Here is a 21355-nt window from a genome sequence, read left to right on the forward strand (position 1 = left end):
CTTCGGAAAACTGGTTCCCGGATCTTGCTGTCCTTAATATATGTTTGAAACTTGCTCGCAGTGCAGACGTACTGTGAGTGTCATTCTGGAAAATTGGATACAGTTCGTTGTACAGTAAAATACAGACGAATGTAACAAGAGTTCAAGAGGTATCAATTACTGTGACTTACGCAAAAAGTCTGTCACTGTGCCTTACTCATTTTCTTAAGAGCACTTACTTTGGGTTGCCGTTCTCCACTGCTTTATATACCACACTCGTCATTATGAAATGAGGTGTAGTGTCTTTCAATCGCGAACTTGCGTTGCCGCCTATTATTCGACGATGCAGCAAACACTTTGAGTTTTTAGCCACTGCTGTAAAAAAGAACTGCAGTTCCCAGTCGTGTTTAAATGACTGAGAACACAGATCTCCGTTCTTTGCATTTTTGCAATAACCGCCATTGATCAGTGCGTCTGATGCGAGGCCACAGTCGCCAGAGTGAAGCGAGGCTGGGTGTGGTTCGGTCCTCCCGAGGAGTCGGAAGCGTCGCAGCTCATTCGGTGTGCGTGCCTGGTCCCAGACGTGCCCGCACTTCCGCGCTGTCCGCAGTGTGCAGCGCTTGGCCGGCCGCGCCTCAACCACTTGGGGTGCCGCAGCTCGCCTCTAGGCCTGACTCGAGCTCGGTACGTCACTCAGTGTCCACGTCTTGCACTCGCGCTTGCTGTGATTTCCGTACGGGGACAGACTTTAATATTAATGTCGCGATCTGTCTAGGCGTAAATACTGCATTCAGTGTCTGTCATTTACGATCTATGCAGTATCCTTCAGGCACACAAGCACAGTATACTGCGAACCACAGACAGTGCAAACGGGATGGTAAAGGTGCCGAGTGACCTGTCCCAAGCACCGGGCCCCTTTTGTCTCAGTTCTACAGTGCTTCTCGTACGCTCTGAGGGACGAGCAGCTTCCCGATTCGTCATGTCCCATACGTGCTCGGTTGACGGGTTGATCCCACCCACCAGGGCAGTTATTGTAAACCACGAACAGCGTCGCAGCAGCCGTAGGTGCACGAGCACCGTCCTGCCGAAAAAACACATCGCCTTCCTGTCGAGGAAACGGAAATAGCACGAGGATAACAGTCCGTGCACCGCAGGGGCCGCTGTAGAAACACCAGTGTGACCGCGGCACGACACAGAACGAAGCCTGCCTCCTGTGGCGTGAGAATCCACTCTGTAACAGGCAGCTCACCGGGTCTACACCGCAACGTGTGCATTCATCACTCGGCGAACAGACAGAGGCCCCTCTCAGTCAGCACTTTGTGGCCTGGCCAGAGGTCTTCATCCTGCCGTTAAGCAGCCGGTTGCCAGGGGTCCCTGCTGACGCAGCACGAGTGGCACGTGCTCGCACCCCGTCCCTGGATGAGGATTTCGACGGCGCCTGCACTGCGCGGACATCAGAACACGGCCTGCAGTCGTGGGAATGTTCCACAGACGACGCAGCGCCGATACGCTATGCCCAATATGTGCAGCACACCTGCCCGAGGGCCCACAGTGCGACTCCGTCAAATGGCTGAAGCTACTCCACAGTCGTACGTACGCGTCGATGGGTCACGGTTGTATACCAGCACGAATGTTACGAAAAATGTTCACCTCTAGTGCCAGCACAGGTACTGGCTGCAGAGTCACACCAGAGGCTGCACACACAGGCCTCGTAAGCACCACCTGATCGCTGATGACCGTGACAAACGAATGGCTGTCACGACATCACCTCAATACACACATGCTGGTGCCACTGAAAACAGTACTTGAGAGCGTGGCCTTTCTTTTTCTCGCAGTGTGTATTAGAGCAGAATACAGACGGCTATCAGATAAAACTCTTTTCTCACTATCATTATGTGACACAGAATTATTTACAATTAAATTTGTTGGTGCTGAACAATTCAGCAAAATTTCATCAAGAGCGAACGTAGAACTGTAGAGCGTGTTTAAATTAGCTCCTTGTAATGTTTGCGTGTCTAAAAGCAGTGTGCATCTGAGAGCGAATGACAGTCTTCTATATACAGCTGCCGCATTCAAAATGACGCTATACAACTACACAGTGTGCAATAATTTCATTGCAATTCACAGTTGTTCCACAGCGCCAGTGGTTTGACATTTCTTTACATTGTGACCAGTTGTGGAATCTCTTAACGAACGTTAGGAGGCTGCCTTCAGTTATGATGTCTTTCAAATGGAATTATAAGCCTTCTTTTGGTGAGTTTAATTTCAAAGAGCGTTTCTGTCTATCTGGTCTACACGCTAGTGGCATAGACGGATTTTAACAGATCAGACTCGTTATTGTTGAGTTTATATAGAGTCTCAGGACTTGTCTGCTAGGAATCACCACCTTCCTTAACATTCGGATGTTCTAAGCACGCCTATGACTGTCTCAACAAGGTCCGAATAATACCAACGATCCTTAAGAAGGGAGGCACTGATTCAACTTACATTAGCAGGCTCAAGTGTATACAGGTTTCTTCGGAAGTAACGCGCCAGTGCTGCAATGCATCCAGAAAAATGTACTCAAGTTAGTGGATAGAGCACCTCTTCAAGTTTCGATTCGCAACATGCGCCTTAGCTTGGTTGCAATGGGAGGTGCAGGCGTGCCACAACATGGCGAATACTAGACCGATGCGTGCACTTCGTTACCTCGAATTCTCTAAATGTGTACATCTACATGATTACTCTGCAGTTCAGAATTAAGTGCCCGGCAGAGGGTTCTTCGAATAACCTTCAAGCTATCTTTCTGCCGTTCCACCCTAGACCTGCGCACAGCCGAAACGAACATTTAAATCTTTCCACGCGAGCTCTGATTTCTCTTATTTTATTATAATGATCAGTCCTCCCTACGTAAGTGGGGGCCAACAAAATATTTTCTTAGTCTGACGAAAAACTTCGTGTTTGGAATGTGATGAGAAGATCCTGCCGCGACGAAAAGAGCGTTTGTTTTAATGACTGCCTCCCAATTTGCATATCACATCCGTGGCAACCTCCCTCTTATTCTGCGATAGTGCAAAACGATCTGCCCCGCTTTGAACTTCTTCGTCGCGCTCCTACGATCCTACCTGATACGGGTCCCACAACGTACAGCAGTTCTCCAGAAGACAAGCACTGTGCAAGCAGTCTCGTCAGCAGCCCTGGTGCACTTTCTAAGTGTTCTGCCAGTACATGGCAATCTTTGGTTTGATTTAGCAAGAACATCATCTATCATGTGTATGATCGATCCAATTAAAGTTGTTCGTGATTGTAATCCCTAAGTATTTCGTTGAATTTTATCGTTTAACCTTGTAGTACTCATGTGGATAACTTTACATTTTTCACAACGTACTGATCTCTTGTCTAAATCGTCCTGTAATTTGTTTTCATCATCTGATGGCTTTAATAAGACCGCGAATAACAACAGTATAATCTAAGAGCGATGCTGAGATTGTCTCCTGAATCGTTTATGTCGAGCAGGAACAACAGAGGGTCAGTAACACTTCCTTTGGGAACGCCAGATATTACTTCTGTTATGCTCGAGGACTTTCCGGCAATTATTACGAACTGTAACATTTCTGATAGGAAATCACGGATCCAGTCGCACAACTGAGACGATACTTCATAGGCATGCAATATAATCAGAAGTCGTTTGTGTGGAAAGGTGTCAAAAGCATTCTGGAAATCTAAAAATATGGAATCGACCCCGTCGATAGCACTCATTACTTCGTGAGAATAAAAATCTAGCTGTCTGAGAAGAACGATATTTTATGCAACCGTGTTGACTGTTTGTCGATAAAATGTTTTCTTCGAGGTAACTCGTTATGTTCGATCACAGCATATGCTCCAAAATCCTACTGCAAATCGACGTTAGCGATATAGGTCTGTAATTCAGTGGATTACTCCTATAGGGTTGTTATGCAGAAGAGACTAATGCTACAAAAAAACCGTTATACAATTCGTGCCGAGAACTGATCTTAAATTTTGTTGTACGATTATTAATCAGTCAAACTTCGTAATAAGAGTTTCCAGTAGAAGATGCGATTCTCGTTAGTACGTACGCAAGCAGTTACGAGTTAAGAGGCTCGCAAAAGCATTTTGAGCGAGCGGGCGAGCGCTGTCCCAGCTTCGTGACGTACGCGCCGCGGCCCGTCTTTTCCGCATGCCTCGGTGCCGTACCTGTGACGTCCCACACCTGGACTGTTTGCATGTGTTCACGCGCTGTTCAGCAGGACATTACGGTGGTGATGGCAAATGGCAACTGGCGAGTGTGTGCACACACACACACACACACACACACACACACAAACGGATTATATATAAACATTTTACAAAGCAAAATTTAAAAAAATTAAAAAACAGATAAAAACTATGTCGATTGCGTTTTCCGATTTTTTATTTTTTTGCAACCGCTTTTGGTCCTGTCCTCAGATCATCTCCAGACTTTTGACCGACATTATGGCTGCTGGTAGCGTCAGACGGAGTGAGATTCTTAAAAGTAACAAGTAGTGACACCCCCGCTGTTAAGGATCTCGCTCCGTCTGCCGCCACCAGCAGCCATAATGTCGGTCAAAAGCCTGAAGATGGTCTGGGGAAAGGGCCGAAACAGATTGCAAATAAATAAAAAATCTAAAAACGCCATCGATACTGTTTTCATCTGATTTTTTATATACACTCCTGGAAATTGAAATAAGAACACCGTGAATTCATTGTCCCAGGAAGGGGAAACTTTATTGACACATTCCTGGGGTCAGATACATCACATGATCACACTAACAGAACCACAGGCACATAGACACAGGCAACAGAGCATGCACAATGTCGGCACTAGTACAGTGTATATCCACCTTTCGCAGCAATGCAGGCTGCTATTCTCCCATGGAGACGATCGTAGAGATGCTGGATGTAGTCCTGTGGAACGGCTTGCCATGCCATTTCCACCTGGCGCCTCAGTTGGACCAGCGTTCGTGCTGGACGTGCAGACCGCGTGAGACGACGCTTCATCCAGTCCCAATCATGCTCAATGGGGGACAGATCCGGAGATCTTGCTGGCCAGGGTAGTTGACTTACACCTTCTAGAGCACGTTGGGTGGCACGGGATACAAGCGGACATGCATTGTCCTGTTGGAACAGCAAGTTCCCTTGCCGGTCTAGGAATGGTAGAACGATGGGTTCGATGACAGTTTGGATGTACCGTGCACTATTCAGTGTCCCCTCGACGATCACCAGTGGTGTACGGCCAGTGTAGGAGATCGCTCCCCACACCATGATGCCGGGTGTTGGCCCTGTGTGCCTCGGTCGTATGCAGTCCTGATTGTGGCGCTCACCTGCACGGCGCCAAACACGCATACGACCATCATTGGCACCAAGGCAGAAGCGACTCTCATCGCTGAAGACGACACGTCTCCATTCGTCCCTCCATTCACGCCTGTCGCGACACCACTGGAGGCGGGCTGCACGATGTTGGGGCGTGAGCGGAAGACGACCTAACGGTGTGCGGGACTGTAGCCCAGCTTCATGGAGACGGTTGCGAATGGTCCTCGCCGATACCCCAGGAGCAACAGTGTCCCTAATTTGCTGGGAAGTGGCGGTGCGGTCCCCTACGGCACTGCGTAGGATCCTACGGTCTTGGCGTGCATCCGTGCGTCGCTGCGGTCTGGTCCCAGGTCGACGGGCACGTGCACCTTCCGCCGACGACTGGCGACAACATCGATGTACTGTGGAGACCTCACGCCCCACGTGTTGAGCAATTCGGCGGTACGTCCACCCGGCCTCCCGCATGCCCACTATACGCCCTCTCTCAAAGTCCGTCAACTGCACGTACGGTTCACGTCCACGCTGTCGCGGCATGCTACCAGTGTTAAAGACTGCGATGGAGCTCCGTATGCCACGGCAAACTGGCTGACGCTGACGGCGGCGGTGCACAAATGCTGAGCAGCTAGCGCCATTCGACGGCCAACACCGCGGTTCCTGGTGTGTCCGCTGTGCCGTGCGTGTGATCATTGCTTGTACAGCCCTCTCGCAGTGTCCGGAGCAAGTATGGTGGGTCTGAAACACCGGTGTCAATGTGTTCTTTTTTCCATTTCCAGGAGTGTATTTAAGAAGTAGTTAAATGAAAACGAGAAAGATGGGAAAAAGGAAGTAAAGTGTTTCTTATTTCAAAAGAAATTGCCATAGTTCTTAATATATTTCTCCCACTGTGAGACAACGTAGTAAATGCCATCATGGAAAAATTTTTGTGGTTGCCTATAGAATCGTGATTGCACCCTGCACACAGCTCCTTACGCGAAGCAAATCGACGCCCACGAATGTCTTCCTTCGCGGCTCCAAATATATGGAAATCGCATGACAAGAGATCGGGATTTTACGGAGGATGTGTAGCCTTGGCAACGCGTAAGTGGACTTTATCCAACAACAGAATCATGCCATCCGTGACCATTTGCGCGCATTTCGTGCTCGCGAGCTTCAGTCTTTGCGAAGTGTCCATCTACCATTGTGCGTTAATTAAGGCACCTTGTTACAGGAAGTCAGTCAGCAAAATGGTTCAAATGGCTCTGAGCACTATGGGACTCAACATCTGAGGTCATCAGTCCCCTAGAACTTAGAACTACTTAAACCTAACTAACCTAAAGACACCACACACATCCATGCCCGAGGCAGGATTCGAACCTGCGACCGTAGCGGTCGCGCGGTGCCAAACTGTAGCGCCTAGAACCGCTTGGCCACACCGCACGGCAAGTCAGTCAGCAGTGGAACCTTGTAGTCAAAGAGAAAGGTCATAACTTTTCGAGAACTGACATGCCTGTTGTTTAGGTCATGACGCAGAAGTTTCACTGGAAGTCTTCACAAAAACCCCACGCCGTCCCAGTCTCTCCCCATGCGAATAGCAGATATAAAATATTGTGAGATATATACCTGCTTATTTCGTAATCGTTAGTCTAAAGCTTCATGTAGACAGGAAACATATATTGTTCTGCGTCCAACTGCTTTTCAAGATTATTCCTGCCAAAAATCATAAAATAGCTTCCCACTTTCGATGATCTACTAGAGGGTTGAAAAGTAGTTGCAAGTCGGAAGTCGAACATGTGGTGTCACAGATCGATACCACCTCCACCGGCACCTCACACTTGGTAACGGGAACGCACGATTCCGACAGACGCAGACAGCGGCCGCGCGGGATCCAGTGATGCGGGCCCGCTGGCCGCGCCTGGCGCGACGCAGGGCTGCCGGCGGCAGCTGCACGGCACCTTCCGTCTCACGAGGGGGCCTCACGGTCTCGGAATTGCAGTTCGGGACGAGACTTCGTAGGTCACTAGTATACCTCGAGGGTGTCCGCTCACAGAAGTCTTAAGGCGCACTACGCAGGAAATTCCGAAAAAAGGCCTCTAAAATTTAAGACGTAGCTCGCACGCATCTCGTATTCTGATCGTAAGTGGCAACGCAGCAGGTAAGTGAAGCAACTGAGGCAGTGGTGTGTTAGACTGTCACGGTGCTGACTTGCGTTCGATCCTACCTGCCTGCCGGTATGGTTCCATTTTCTTTCGTAATTGTTTTCAAAATTACAACAACTGTTAAATGAAGTTAATAATTTCAGATGCGTATTTAAAGTGGGTAAATTAATCACCACTGTCACAAATTTCTGGGTGGAGTTTCAATTACATAAAATATTTCGCAATATCATTCTCATTTGTCAATTTGGTAGTTTATGTGCAAGCACGAGAGTAATAATTGTCACAAAAACTATGGAAACAAAAAATATTTTGGCATCTGGCACAATTTACGATTATTTACAGGAACAACGCTTTTCTTAAAAATAAAGATTTATTGAAAAACATGCTTCGTTGACATTTCTGAAAACTTCTCTTCCGTCAGAAAGCCTGGAAGCATACCTGGCATATTGGAACATTTCCTTAAAATTGGCGATGACATCTGATGGTAGACTACTGGTTGTATTTTGATACATTCTTCACGAGAATTCATTTCTCTATTATTTCCAATGAAATAATCACAATTTTTTGTACGCTTTATCAGATGTTTTACTTGACTATGAAAAACCAAGTGGAGTACCTTTCGGAGGAATCACATTAATTGTACAGGTTGGTGATTTCTCGTCATCCAAAAAGATTTCGTAATATAATTCAAGCTTTGTTCGTCCCTCCCCAAAAGCCAATAATTAAGAGAAACCGTTCTTGACCCACATAAGACGTCAAACACCCGCTGACAAAGTCAGTACACAGTTCTTTCGTTAGCTTCCCACAAACTCGGTAGGTTGTTTCCAGATATAGTGGGAGAATATTCAGCGGTATAGGCATTCGTCACTTTATTCGTTGCCCGTCTTTTGACGAAAATAGTTTTTAATCCTTTGACATCCTAGAGAGAAAAAACAACCGAAATTGCAGTATTTTTTCAGAGAATCGTAAAAATAGAGAGCAAAATGAAATTTTAAATACCTTGCAATAAATACGTGTCTAGTCAGTGTTGACAACAAAATCTTTGTTCAAATTCGGTATCAATTTTAACATCTGGGTACGAAAAGTGTCAGGAACAGCCAACGTTTCCTCGATCGTCGTTTCTTTCTTGGACCAAATCGTGTCAGTTTCCGCTGACGAATTCCCTGCTTGTTTTTGAATCTATGAACCCAGCTGTCAGAAACTTTAAATTCAAAATCTGTGAACTGTTGTGCTGCTGCTAAGGCCCACTGTTGTAAATTCCGAGTAGTCACTTGCTGGCAATTCTCTCGGGCTTCAGCAAAACGATCATACGACCAGAAATTGATAGCAACGTACTTATCAAATTGATTGCCTCCTTTTTTTTTATTTCTTCTTCCCACTGGGATAAATAATCCTTCTTTCTTAACCGACTGCATCGTGATTTCAATGTTTGTATTTTCCACGTGAGTGAGCCTTTGCGATGTTAGTAATTTTAACTTTGCAATCCAAAGAAAGACGGTCTCCTTCTCTCGCCTTTTTTTTTTTTTTTGTTCACATTCATCCGATGAGCTGTGGTCTCCGTATTGTTCGAAAGGTTCACCTTCACAGTTTTCATTTTCGTGAGGAAGTTCATCATCAGTCACAAGTATTTGTTCAGCCAACATGTACATGGTACGTCTGTAAATGTCTTCATCCATCAACATTGCTTGACGAGAAATTGTTGTTGAAGATTCCAAGTCATTCAGATTATTTGTAGCAAGCCATCTTTCGTAACAAACAACTGAAGCTTTAAACATCACGTTCGACAGGTCACTGTACAAAGAATCTGTGGCTTCTAATAATTTTACGATGTCTTCATTGACAGAAATTTTTAATTCACAATATTGTAAAAATTTTGAAAATATTTCGCATTACTGGACGCTTCAATCTCTGCGAAATTCAGAAATGACGTGGCACTGTAGTAGGCAAGCGTATTTTTCGATTACTCCCGTGCAGACCTTGACACTTGCTGACCGTCTACCTGTTTGTATACAGGGTGTTACAAAAAGGTACGGCCAAACTTTCAGGAAACATTCCTCACACACAAAAAAAGAAAATATGTTATGTGGACATGTGTCCGGAAACGCTTACTTTCCATGTTAGAGCTCATTTTATTACTTCTCTTCAAATCACATTAATCATGGAATGGAAACCCACAGCAACAGAACGTACCAGCGTGACTTCAAACACTTTGTTACAGGAAATGTTCAAAATGTCCTCCGTTAGCGAGGATACATGCATCCACCCTCCGTCGCATGGAATCCCTGATGCGCTGATGCAGCCCTGGAGAATGGCGTATCACAGCCGTCCACAATACGAGCACGAAGAGTCTCTACATTTGGTACCGAGGTTGCGTAGACAAGAGCTTTCAAATGCCCCCATAAATGAAAGTCAAGAGGGTTGAGGTCAGGAGAGCGTGGAGGCCACGGAACTGGTCCGCCTCTACCAATCCATCGGTCACCGAATCTGTTGTTGAGAAGCGTACGAACACTTCGACTGAAATGTGCAGGAGCTCCATCGTGCATGAACCACATGTTGTGTCGTACTTGTAAAGGCACATGTTCTAGCAGCACAGGTAGAGTATCCCGTATGAAATCATGATAACGTGTTCCATTGAGCGTAGGTGGAACGAAATTAAAATGAGCTCTAACATGGAAATTAAGCGTTTCCGGACACATGTCCACATAACATCTTTTCGTTATTTGTGTGTGAGGAATGTTTCCTGAAAGTTTGGCCGTACCTTTTTGTAACACCCTGTATACCATAGAGCAACGGCTGCTACACTCCGTTCTTCCACGAAGACACCGGTTCCTCGAATGTGAAACGAAAATTTTTAGCCTTTCCACAGTTTACGATGTCGCCCAATTTTGTAATAACATTAAGGCTTTAATTTACCTCCATTAAAAATGCGTTTGAAATCATTCAACTTTTTAAAAGGAAAATATTGACAAGTGTAATTCACGTTTTAAGTAGCCTGTGACAGCGATTTCATAAACAAAATCAACTAAGAAAACAAAATAAAATCGAGGTTGCAGGTAGAATCGAACCTAGGTCGGCCGCCTGATATTCTAGCACGCTACTGACTTTTTCTTATTTTTTTAACATTTTGTTCGTTCTATTTGGCCTTAGCGGACGTCAGATGACATCCATTGAAGTTCATCGTTGATCCCTTCACTCAGATTTTTTATTACAGAGACCAGCCAGCTCTCTGAGGGAACACGATAAGCTACCGTGCTGGCTGACTGAGCTATTTCACCTTGTTTTTTATTATCAGAGTGTCTCGGTACTATCATGAAACTTCAGTAGAGCACAGTCAAATCATCATGTAATATAAGCTGGAAATACGAGAAAAAATTAATTATCATAACAAAACAACAATAAAAGTAGAAAGGAAGAAAACGAGAACATAGCCGAAAAACCAGCAGCAAGCTCTTATGATACGTAAAGCAATTTTGATATAGTGCGTGGTCTGCAGGGTATGTGATCGCTGGATAACTATATATAAAGAATCTAAAAGCGGAAAGACAACGAGATGACATTATTTTCGAAACAGCAAACTAAGAAAAATTCCAAGCTAATTTCAAGTGTTGTACACACTCATGTGTATATACACTTCATCTATACACATTTTACAATAGAACTGGAGCGATACTGAGTCAAGACACAATACAAAACGAGTAGGAAACTAGGAGCGAACAGTCAGAAGCAAATAAGATGGGAAACATACATAACAAAGAAAACACTTATCATCAGAAAAATGAAATTAGTCAAGACCTTGCCCGCGGAAAACAAGATTCAACATCTTGGCGAAGAGGTGTCTATATCGAGACATTCGCAAGGATGTCCAATAGGCCGTGATGATGTACTGCATGAAGTTCATGTGATCTTCCCCCTCGCTTTCTACAACATAATGAAGTGTCTCAGGAACCACATAACGGTATGGATTTTCGACCGTGGAAAGAAGGAAGAATCTGGGCGCAACATGATGACCGCATTGTATAAAGTCTCAGAAGTAATAAAGGCCAACTGCGTCCTAAAAATGCTTCAAATGCCTGTAAGCACTATCGGACTTAACATCTGAGGTCATCAGTCCCCTAGACTTAGAACTACTTAAACCTAACTAACCTAAGGGCATCACATACATCCATGCCTGAGGCAGGATTTGAACCTGCGACCGTATCAGCAGCGCGGTTCCGGACTGAAGCGCCTAGAACCGCTCGGCCACTCCGGGCGGCATTACAAGAAGAAGACTCATACAAGCAGGAAGGTAAAAATGGTGCCGGTGAATTTTAATGGGGGTGTGTCTTTTAGCAACATTCATTATTGATCAAAAGTTAAAATCCATTTTACCATAAGTTTGTCTAAGCTCAGTGCCAACTTTTTTGCCATAAACATTAACCAACCAGAATAAATTCTTTAGAGGAAGTAGTTTCGATGCATCAGTATTACCAAATATAAATTTTGTTTATTCTATCATCACATTTATGTATTGATAATTAAAGAAAATTTAAGGCTGAAATCTTAAATAAATACTCAAAACGAATTATTAGTATGGCTCATGAAATGAATGTACAGAACCGCTGAACTGTGTCTTGTGAACATACATACAAAATGCGGCATATGAAAATTCTGGTGTGAGTTGCAAAAGTTAGTATTCAAGAATACCATTAATATAATATTAAAAATTCAAAACTGGAAAACCAGTGAAGCTATGGACTTCGAAGCTCTCCTACTGCTGTATCTTTACATGAAAGACGATTTTGAGATTTGGTTGCTATCGGCGAAGTGGAAGAAAAATTAAATTTTTGGATGGTGTCTCCCCTAAAGGACTGCCACGTATAAACTGAATGTTGCTCTTGCTAGCCTAGCTGCATCTAAAACGGGTCTGCTGCAGTCTACTACATGTGTTACTACAAATTAGTTTTAACGTACTGTATGCTGAAAGTTTGCGAAACTGCGTCAAGTAATATTTGGATGATGATTTATTTTGTCTTTACCAGTTTCATGCTGATCGGGTCATCTTCTAACGGAGGGACAAAGTATGGATTTGCATGTAATTTGCCGCGTTTCCACTGCGAAGATTTTGTATTCGATGTATGTCCACACAGACTTTGATTCTAAGAGCCTCTCAAGGCGAATGCTAGGATTATTCCACAGAAAAAGTTCGGTGTTTGAGATCGTCTTCTCAGTCTTCATTAGAGAACATTTTAAAAATTTCAAAAGACTTTGTGTCGTTTCCACGGAACACCACGAGAAGGTTCATCCGCCATTAAATTTATTTACAATATTAACAATACTGCCAATGGTTACAGTCAACTACTTTTGAATATTTACAAATTTTTCAATGATTCTGACGTTTCAGTTGTCATTGCCGGCTCTGTGCGTAGGCGACACAAGTCACAAATGATTTTAAGGTCCCATTAGTTCGAAGTTTCTTTAAATCCTATTCAATTGTTTCGTAAGTCGTCATTGCTGAATTTTTGCTTCTTTTCCTACCAAAGTTCAAAATTAGTCGAGTCTGTGGGAATTTGATGATGAGGACGGGCCTCCATAAAATATCAGCCCCTAAATAGCTCGCCGCAAGATAGAAAGTCACGAATGTGCTTTAACTTTAATTCATGCGACGAGCATCAATAGCGGGTTTAAGACTAGCAGGACGGACACAGAGAAATAAACGAGACGTGAATGTGTGAGTTTCTTGAGTCATGATCAAAGGAGTACGTCGCACATCTAGCAACTGCGTCTTCTTTCGTATGTCAGCCAGTTCCAACCCCCCCCCCCCCCCTCTCCCTCAAAGGAACGAGACTTTGTGACCACCTCATACCGTAAGCGAAAGATATGTCTTTTCCATAAGAAACGATCAGATAATTGCTGTAGTTTCTTCGCCACCATCGAGAGCAGCGAATAAACTTGGACCACGTAGTAAGCTTTGCATAAGACATACGTATCCAGTATTCGGACTTTCTGGGGCAGAGTAAAAGAACGCTTTTCATGTTCTAGTATCGCTCGCTCCCTGAATTTTTTCCCTAACAGACTCCCGTTTTGAGTGGACAACGATCAGTGATGATACCGAGAGACGTATGCCGACCCACTGCAGTAGCTCATGGAACAACGGCGTCATAAAAACCTCGCAAAGTAAGAAGCCTGCATTTACCTTCATTAAGTAGTGCACCTGAACTCCGGCAATAATCATCGATTACAGCCTTCAGTCGAGGTATCTCGGCGTAATTGAGGGGTAGAACCATCACGTCATCCACGTTTGCGCGAACGGCTATAGTTCCTCCGGAAAGTGTATAGGCTGTCAGGTGGGATGCTAGCATCCGAAGTAGGGGCTCCGGAGACAACCCAAACAACCCAAACAAAGTCACAGAGTCATTCCCCGACAGATATTTGTCGGGGGCGTAAGTTGGCCATTAACAACCATCAAAGCTGAACTGTCCCTAAACAGATACGAGAGCACACGCCATGTGTCAACAGTACAACCGACTGCCTCCAGAATCCGAAGCATAATCGTGATTAACGCGATCTACTGCCTTATCCAAGTCTAGAAAAGCAAGGGCATAAGGAACAGACGTTACAGCAGCAACCGAAACCACGTCACGACACTCGACTTTAGTGGCAAGAATGGTACGACGAGGTATGTAGCTTTGATGTTTTGCAACAATCATCTCCATGGGAGCGGACATATTATTATTTGCTCTCGCCACAGTCTTATAATAAAAGTTCAACAAAGTAATTGGGCGAAAGCTATCAAGGGTAGCCGGTCCAGGGCTTTTCGGGACTAAAACAATTTTTCTCACTTTGGACGAAGTAGGCACAAATCTACCCTGTAGCACTTCAGTCAAAAGAGACGTATAGGTAGCATCCAACAACGGCCAAAATTGCACGTAAAATTCCTTGGGGAGACCATCCAGATCCAGAGACTTTTAAGAAGGAGATCCCGCAATAACTTTGTAAACTTCCCCAGGGTGAAATCCAGCTAAGAGTGTTTCATTATGTTCAAGTGTAATTGTCGTATCCAAAATGCTGACCAGTGGGTCGTAAAGGATTGCACTGACTCATCGAGAGAATGAATACAAGTACGTCGGTGACGGGTCTGATGCCGAAGAAAACGATATAAGGGAGTCAGTTCTTCCGTCACCAATGATCATGGCTTGGATCGTAGTTTCAACCCTTTCATTTCTATTCTTTTCAAGGTCAACAATTTTGCGTTTACACGCCTAACATCTGCAATTCGCAGACGGGCGTGATCCGCAGCATCATAAAGTTCACGCAGGATGGAATAATAATATTCGTAAGTTTTCCGAAAGTCTCGCGCCTTGGCAGCACAGACTAGTGGGACACCAGTCAAGGATGGAAGAGTACTTCCCTGTGGATCGAAGAGTACGCTCCCACACGGCACGGATCACGTCATCGAGAGAGGTGTCAGCTAGGCGACTTGTAACGGAACTGAAATGATGGTGGGCTGACAGTAATTTGGAGCCCGCGCGTCGGAAACGGGCGCGCTGGTGTGAGACTGCCAGGGAGTGCACCCTGATGCCATCTATTGGCGAAACTGGGAATTAGCGCTGCCTGTCAGACAATGCACTAAGCTCTCGGAGTCAAATGTATTCTTTTTCTTGGTAATTATAAGTTATTACTGCATGATTTAATGTTATAAGGCACTAGTAGTAAATTATTATGACTGGTATGAACTCCAGGGTAATAAATATAAATATTCTTAAATACTAAATGATTTCGGTGAAAAGGTGGTAGGGGAACGCCCCCACTCTTGGTGATACGAGCGTAGCTAGAGGTAGCTGGAGACACAGGGAATGAACAATGGAATGGCCTGGGGAGAGTTGACGTGACCGGACGTGCGTAACTGTGCTCAAGCAAAAGTGATTGTGCAACAGCGAAGAGGCGAATATCGTCGCCGTTTGTGGAGTAGAACGCGACGAATGGTTGTCGAAGCCGTCTCTATGCCACTGGGGCTGATTGTAAGAGTTCCTGCGCCCAGATTTTATGGCGGACGTGCAGTAGCTTATACGAGTGCTACAGCTCGTAGTTCCAGCCGCCATTGAGGGCATGAGGCGTGAAGAGCTGCGTTAGCCACATGCATCTCACCACCAGCACCGACACGTCTACCCAAGGCAAGACCGCTTGCAATTGTTAAGTCGAACTTTGTATACATGTAAAAGGAGAATACCAGTTTTCTTTTGTGCAAGTGCAGAAGACAGAATACAGTAATGAGTAAAATTACGACGCATGTTGTTCATTGTAAAGTGTAGTAACCTCAAATATAGTGTAGTGAAATCAGACTGAGGCCACCATCGCCTCTTTCATTTACAATTCTTTTGGTTGTAGAATACTTTAGCGTATAAGAATGTTGAAAAGAGCAATGGTCACACCAGAATGAGTCGCCTATTTATAGTTACTTAAATTTTTCTGAGTAACCTTTCAAGTAAAGTCACTTAACTAATTCTATATCAATTGTCCAAAGAGTAATATCCAAAATCATTAAATAAGTTGAAGGATAGAATTTTGTTAACCTAAGTTGCATAAGTTGTCTTGGTGGTAATTACCAAGCCAACTCACAGAAATTGAGAGAGTATTTGCTTTGTAGAATCACCTAGAATGATCAGAAATAGTAATATTCAGAATTAAGTTTAAATTCAACTCAAGCCGTTTCACTTTGAAACGAGCCAAAAAATTGATTTATTCTTTTGCTCCTTCAGAGCTGGCGACCGTAGTTATAAGTATTTTCAGGAGGATTCGACAGTAAGTCTGCTGCTCTCGTCGTGCTGATAGGATTATCCACTGCTGCTAGCAGTGGTGATTGGATACATAAGCTCACTACCAAGTTAAGTGGGTCAGGTAGGCAGTGTTACCGTGTGAACTGTAGGGCACTGTAGGCCGTGGATCGAACCCGTTCAATCATCACAGCTCTTTGGGAAATAGTCCGGTTAGGAGTGTACTAATCATTAGGTAAATACTGGCGAGTAACGGTCAAAAATGTATACGCAAGTGAATTTAGCAAGGTCCATGTAGCACCTAGTTAATGTGGTGCAATGGCGAGGGTAGGAGTGGAGTAAAAGTGAGCTGAGCTTGTGGCAGCTGTGCTGTCTTCAAAGATTAATAACGTGAATTCACTACTACCTCTTACCATTAGGGCTGAGCTATTTACGGTTAAAATACGTAGCAGTAAGCGCAAAGGCGTGACAGCTACAAGTCCGTATCGGCTTTATACATACGGAAGTAGGAAGCGGGTCATTCTGTCAGTGGAGGGGGTTAAAACAACCGAGTCAGTTGAGAACATACCCCATTTACTGATGGAAAGATTCGGCGGTTCGGTCGCAGACTCCTCATTTTGTTCGTTATTGGTCGTCATATTTGTGCAGGGCATGCGTCCCCTGAAACATTTTCAAGTTCATCGTTGATTCATTCACTTAGTTTTTTTATTACAGAGGGCAGTTAACCCTCTGACCAAACACGCTGAGCTACCGTGTCGGCCTAGAATCGAACCTACATCGGCCGCCACCCCGATGCTAACATGTTACTTCTGACCGATTACTGATCTTGCCCCTCGCGTGAGGTGACTTGCTTGTTTTACGGCAAATGTGTGTTTGTTTACACGCCCTTCTACTAGTCCTTCACGCAAACTGAGTTGCGCAACACTGCTTGAAATATCTCTGGATGAGCAGCCGCAACAGGTCTTTCTCATTAATACTCTTCCGGATCTCTTCAAACTTTTGAGACTGCCTTTTGGCAATGCTTCTACATCCCTCATATTTCAGCACTTTCTGGAGCAGCTGACTGCAAAAGTTCCTGTTTGTTCGAATTATTTAGGTCGCATTGTCGTCTCGGGTTGCAATCCTGAAAAATACGTTAGCAGTCATTGTACTGTGTTTCAAATGTCATCTGCAGCTGGTCTCAAGTGTAACAGATACAAACGCGTGTTTTTTTTTTTTTTCAGACTGAACTCGAGTACTTAGGCTACGTTATTAATAATCAGGGCATTACAATCACATTTGTCTGCTGTCCGTGACCTTCTAACGCAACACAATGTGCGGGAATTGCAGTATCTGTAAGGAAGCTCACGTATTACATCCATTTTATTCCTAGTGGTTTCCTCACATCACTTGTGCATGAAGAAAGCTCCTTTTGTTTGGTCACAAGAGTGCAGTCTGATTTCCAGAAACTGAAAGATCCTTTGCTTAGTAATTGATGTCAGTTCCTTTTGATCCAGTCACACCAGTAGTCTTTGCAGTGGATGGTTCCCCATACGGCAACGGTGCAGTTTTGTCGCATAAATTTGGTTCTCTTGACAGGCCGGTTGCCTTTGGTTCAGAATTGTTGACGAAAGCTCAATGTAATCATTTGCAAATTTAAAAAGGAGACTCTCGACATTGTACGCAGTGTAACTGAGTTTCATCAATACCTATTTTGCAGAAAAGTTTAGTTGGCGACTGACCATAAACCTCTCCAATCTTTGTTTAGCCCTTCTCAGTCCGTCCCAACTCGCACAGTGCAGAAGATACAACAGTAGGCTCTTCTTTTGTCGAATTACCAAAATGAGTCAGCCTTCAACATGTCACTCGTGCATTAGCAGTGGAAGAAGCCTCACAATGTACGCCACCACTTTCGCTTCTTGTGCAGAAAGCTGCAAGTAAAGCAAGACTTCTGTTTACTGTATTCACGTGTTCGATGATAATTTCTGCTACTGTCCAGCTTCCGTACGACGGCAGCTACTGCGACACTCTCTAGCCCACGTCTCCTTGACGTTGTGTACAAGTAGTACCAGCAACCGTCGTTTTTCACTCATATCAAACTGTAGAATAAAACTAATTAAATGAGTATAGATCTCAGTACTTGTTTCTTTTATATTGCAGAATTTGGGTATAGAATTTTCATTTTGCAACTCTTGTAAGAGAATTACCATTAAATGTACGTATTGTGTCGGTACTGGTGATTCTGAAAAGTGGCTCATACTAGATACCTGGAAGCACAGGAACTCTCGTTTCTGAAAAGTAGCAGATAGTGGATAGCTAAAAACACAGCAGATCACATTTAGCACCTGTACGAAATGTAGCAAAAAATGGGTAACTGAAAGCATCGCATGCCCCGTTTCTTACCTATACAGGGCACGGTAGCAACGTCGTGGCACTTAAGTTTAGGATCCATCGTGCTTTACGTCAACTACGTGCAAAGATCGAACTACAATTGGGCTTGACTGTCGAGTGTAGCTTAGCCTGTAACTTGCGCCAGAAGGACCAACAAAGTGATCTATGTGTGAATTGTACTGTTATAGAACATATCTTTATGTATGTTGACAAATAATTCAGACAATTTTTGGGCTCTTTAAATTTCTATTTTACTTTTCGTGCAAAAATCGGACTTTCCTGTGTAGGTAGAATGCTGAACATCCTTGCATTGCAACTTCCTGGCAGATTGAAACTGTGTGCCCGACCGAGACTCGAACTCGGGACCTTTGCCTTTCGCGGGCAAGTGCTCTACCAACTGAGCTACCGAAGCACGACTAACGCCCGGTACTCACAGCTTTACTTCTGCCAGTACCTCGTCTCCTACCTTCCAAACTTTACAGAAGCTCTCCTGCGAACCTTGCAGAACTAGCACTCCTGAAAGAAAGGATATTGCGGAGACATGGCTTAGCCACAGCCTGGGGGATGTTTCCAGAATGAGATTTTCACTCTGCAGCGGAGTGTGCGCTGATATGAAACTTCCTGGCAGATTAAAACTGTGTGCCCGACCGAGACTCGAACTCGGGACCTTCGCCTTTCGCGGGCAAGTGCTCTACCAACTGAGCTACCGAAGCACGACTCACGCCCGGTACTCACAGCTTTACTTCTGCCAGTACCTCGTCTCCTACCTTCCAAACTTTACAGAAGCTCTTCTGCGAACCTTGCAGAACTAGCACTCCTGAAAGAAAGGATATTGCGGAGACATGGCTTAGCCACAGCCTGGGGGATGTCCAAAGATGTTACTACTACTGAGATTCGCCAGAAGCACAGCAAGCTTTCCACATGCTGGTCGCCTTTAATCTGCCTTGGAGGTAATGAGTGACAGTGTGTGTTTCTGTGAGAAACAGAACGAGAGAGAGAGAGAGAGAGAGAGAGAGAGAGAGAGAGAGAGAGAGAAACTGGAAATATCATTGTGGCACTTAATTTGAGAATCCATTGTATTTTGCACCAAGTGCGTAGAAAATCGAACAGCTGTGGTGTTTCGGCGCCAGATGTACTGCATGCAGGCAACACAGGAGGATAATATCGTAGTGTTGTTACTAAGGACATACGGCACTAGGGCCAGAAGCCCCAGAGTATTCCCACTAACGGAGTCACTGGTGTCAAATGTTGAGACGTATATGGCAAGAGTTTAACTATCGTGTTGACGTTTGCCACGTCGATGTGTATGGCAATAGTTTGACTATTGCCACGTGACTGATGTTTTCCATATTGAGGACCTGCAGTGTGAGATGAAAACGTGGAGAACTGCTCTTCACACTGACGTGGGTCTAATTTGCGTATGGAGGAGGAGGAGGAAGAGGAGACCAGTGTTCAACGTGTCATCGACAGCGAGGTCATTAGAGACGGAGCACAAGTTCGGATTAGGGGAGGATGCAGAAAGAAAGCGGCGGTGCCCTTTTGACCTATTGAAGGAACCATCCCAGTATTTGCCTTAAACGATTTAGGGAAACCACTGAAAGCCTAAATCAGGATGGCCGGAGGCGGGTTTCAACCGTCGTCCTCCCGAATGCGACGAATGCGAGTTCAGTGTGCTAACCACTGCGCTATCGCGCTCGGTTTTGTGTGCAGAAGCGAATTGACGCTTATTCAACGCCGGCCTGTGTGGCCATGCGGTTCTAGGCGCTACAGTCTGGAACCGCGCGGCCGTTACGGTCGCAGGTTCGAATCCTGCCTCGGGCATGGATGTGTGTGATGTCCTTAGGTTAGTTAGGTTTAAGTAGTTCAAGTTCTAGGGGACTGATGACCTAAGATGTTGAGTCCCATAGTGCTCAGAGCCATTTGAACCATTTGAACTTATTCAGCCTAACGCTAATACTGATGCAAAATACCTGGTAGACGCGATGTAAAATTTTCCATTTGTAGATGTAAATCCAGAATGAAAAATTCTCTCGAAGAGTGAAATATTTCGCCCGCTGAAAACTCGGCGCAAAGCTTTCGAATAATTTGCACAGAGTAATCTGCAGCAAAGGCAATTCCGCTCACGTAGAGAGCTATATTATTCAGCAATTCATCAAATAAATATGCGGAAATATAAATAAATGTCGCGACTGAAATTTAATTTATTCGCATGTTTGGGCAATATTAAATAGTCGTGCAGATGACATTCTCCATAACGGACGCAGCTACATAGGCTGTGGAAGGATAACGCGATTACAAGTAATCATAGCACGATTCTGCTTGTTTCCGGAAAAACCTCGGGTATTACGTGCTCCTGTACACACTCCAAGCATTCTGCGACAGCCTAATGTTAAATTTGAAAAAGTATTACCCGAAAACAAAATAAAGAGCGTATAGGAAATTAAATTTTAAATAGAATTTCTTTTTCATGAAATTCGAACATATACGGCCACCATAGCCAAAAAAAACGCAAAGTTAAAAGAACTGTTATTCTCAAATAAACAAACAACTATAGCTCCGATTGAAGAATGTCAGTTGAGAAACTTGTAGGCCTTAGAATATGTTGATTTTTTATTACTTTTCGATTTCTATCGAAAAAACTTTTAAACTCGGGTTCTCTATAACTCGTTGACAGTCGTGTTTCCGTACTGTATTTAGTGTATAGCTCGCCGAAAATAAAAAAGCACTTGTTCGAAAAATAAAAAAAAGTTTTTTTGATGTATATGGATGTCTTGAAATGAAGGCGCTTTC

The sequence above is a fragment of the Schistocerca piceifrons genome, chromosome 3, assembly GCF_021461385.2.
Source record: "Schistocerca piceifrons isolate TAMUIC-IGC-003096 chromosome 3, iqSchPice1.1, whole genome shotgun sequence".
NCBI classification, from domain to species: domain Eukaryota; kingdom Metazoa; phylum Arthropoda; class Insecta; order Orthoptera; family Acrididae; genus Schistocerca; species Schistocerca piceifrons.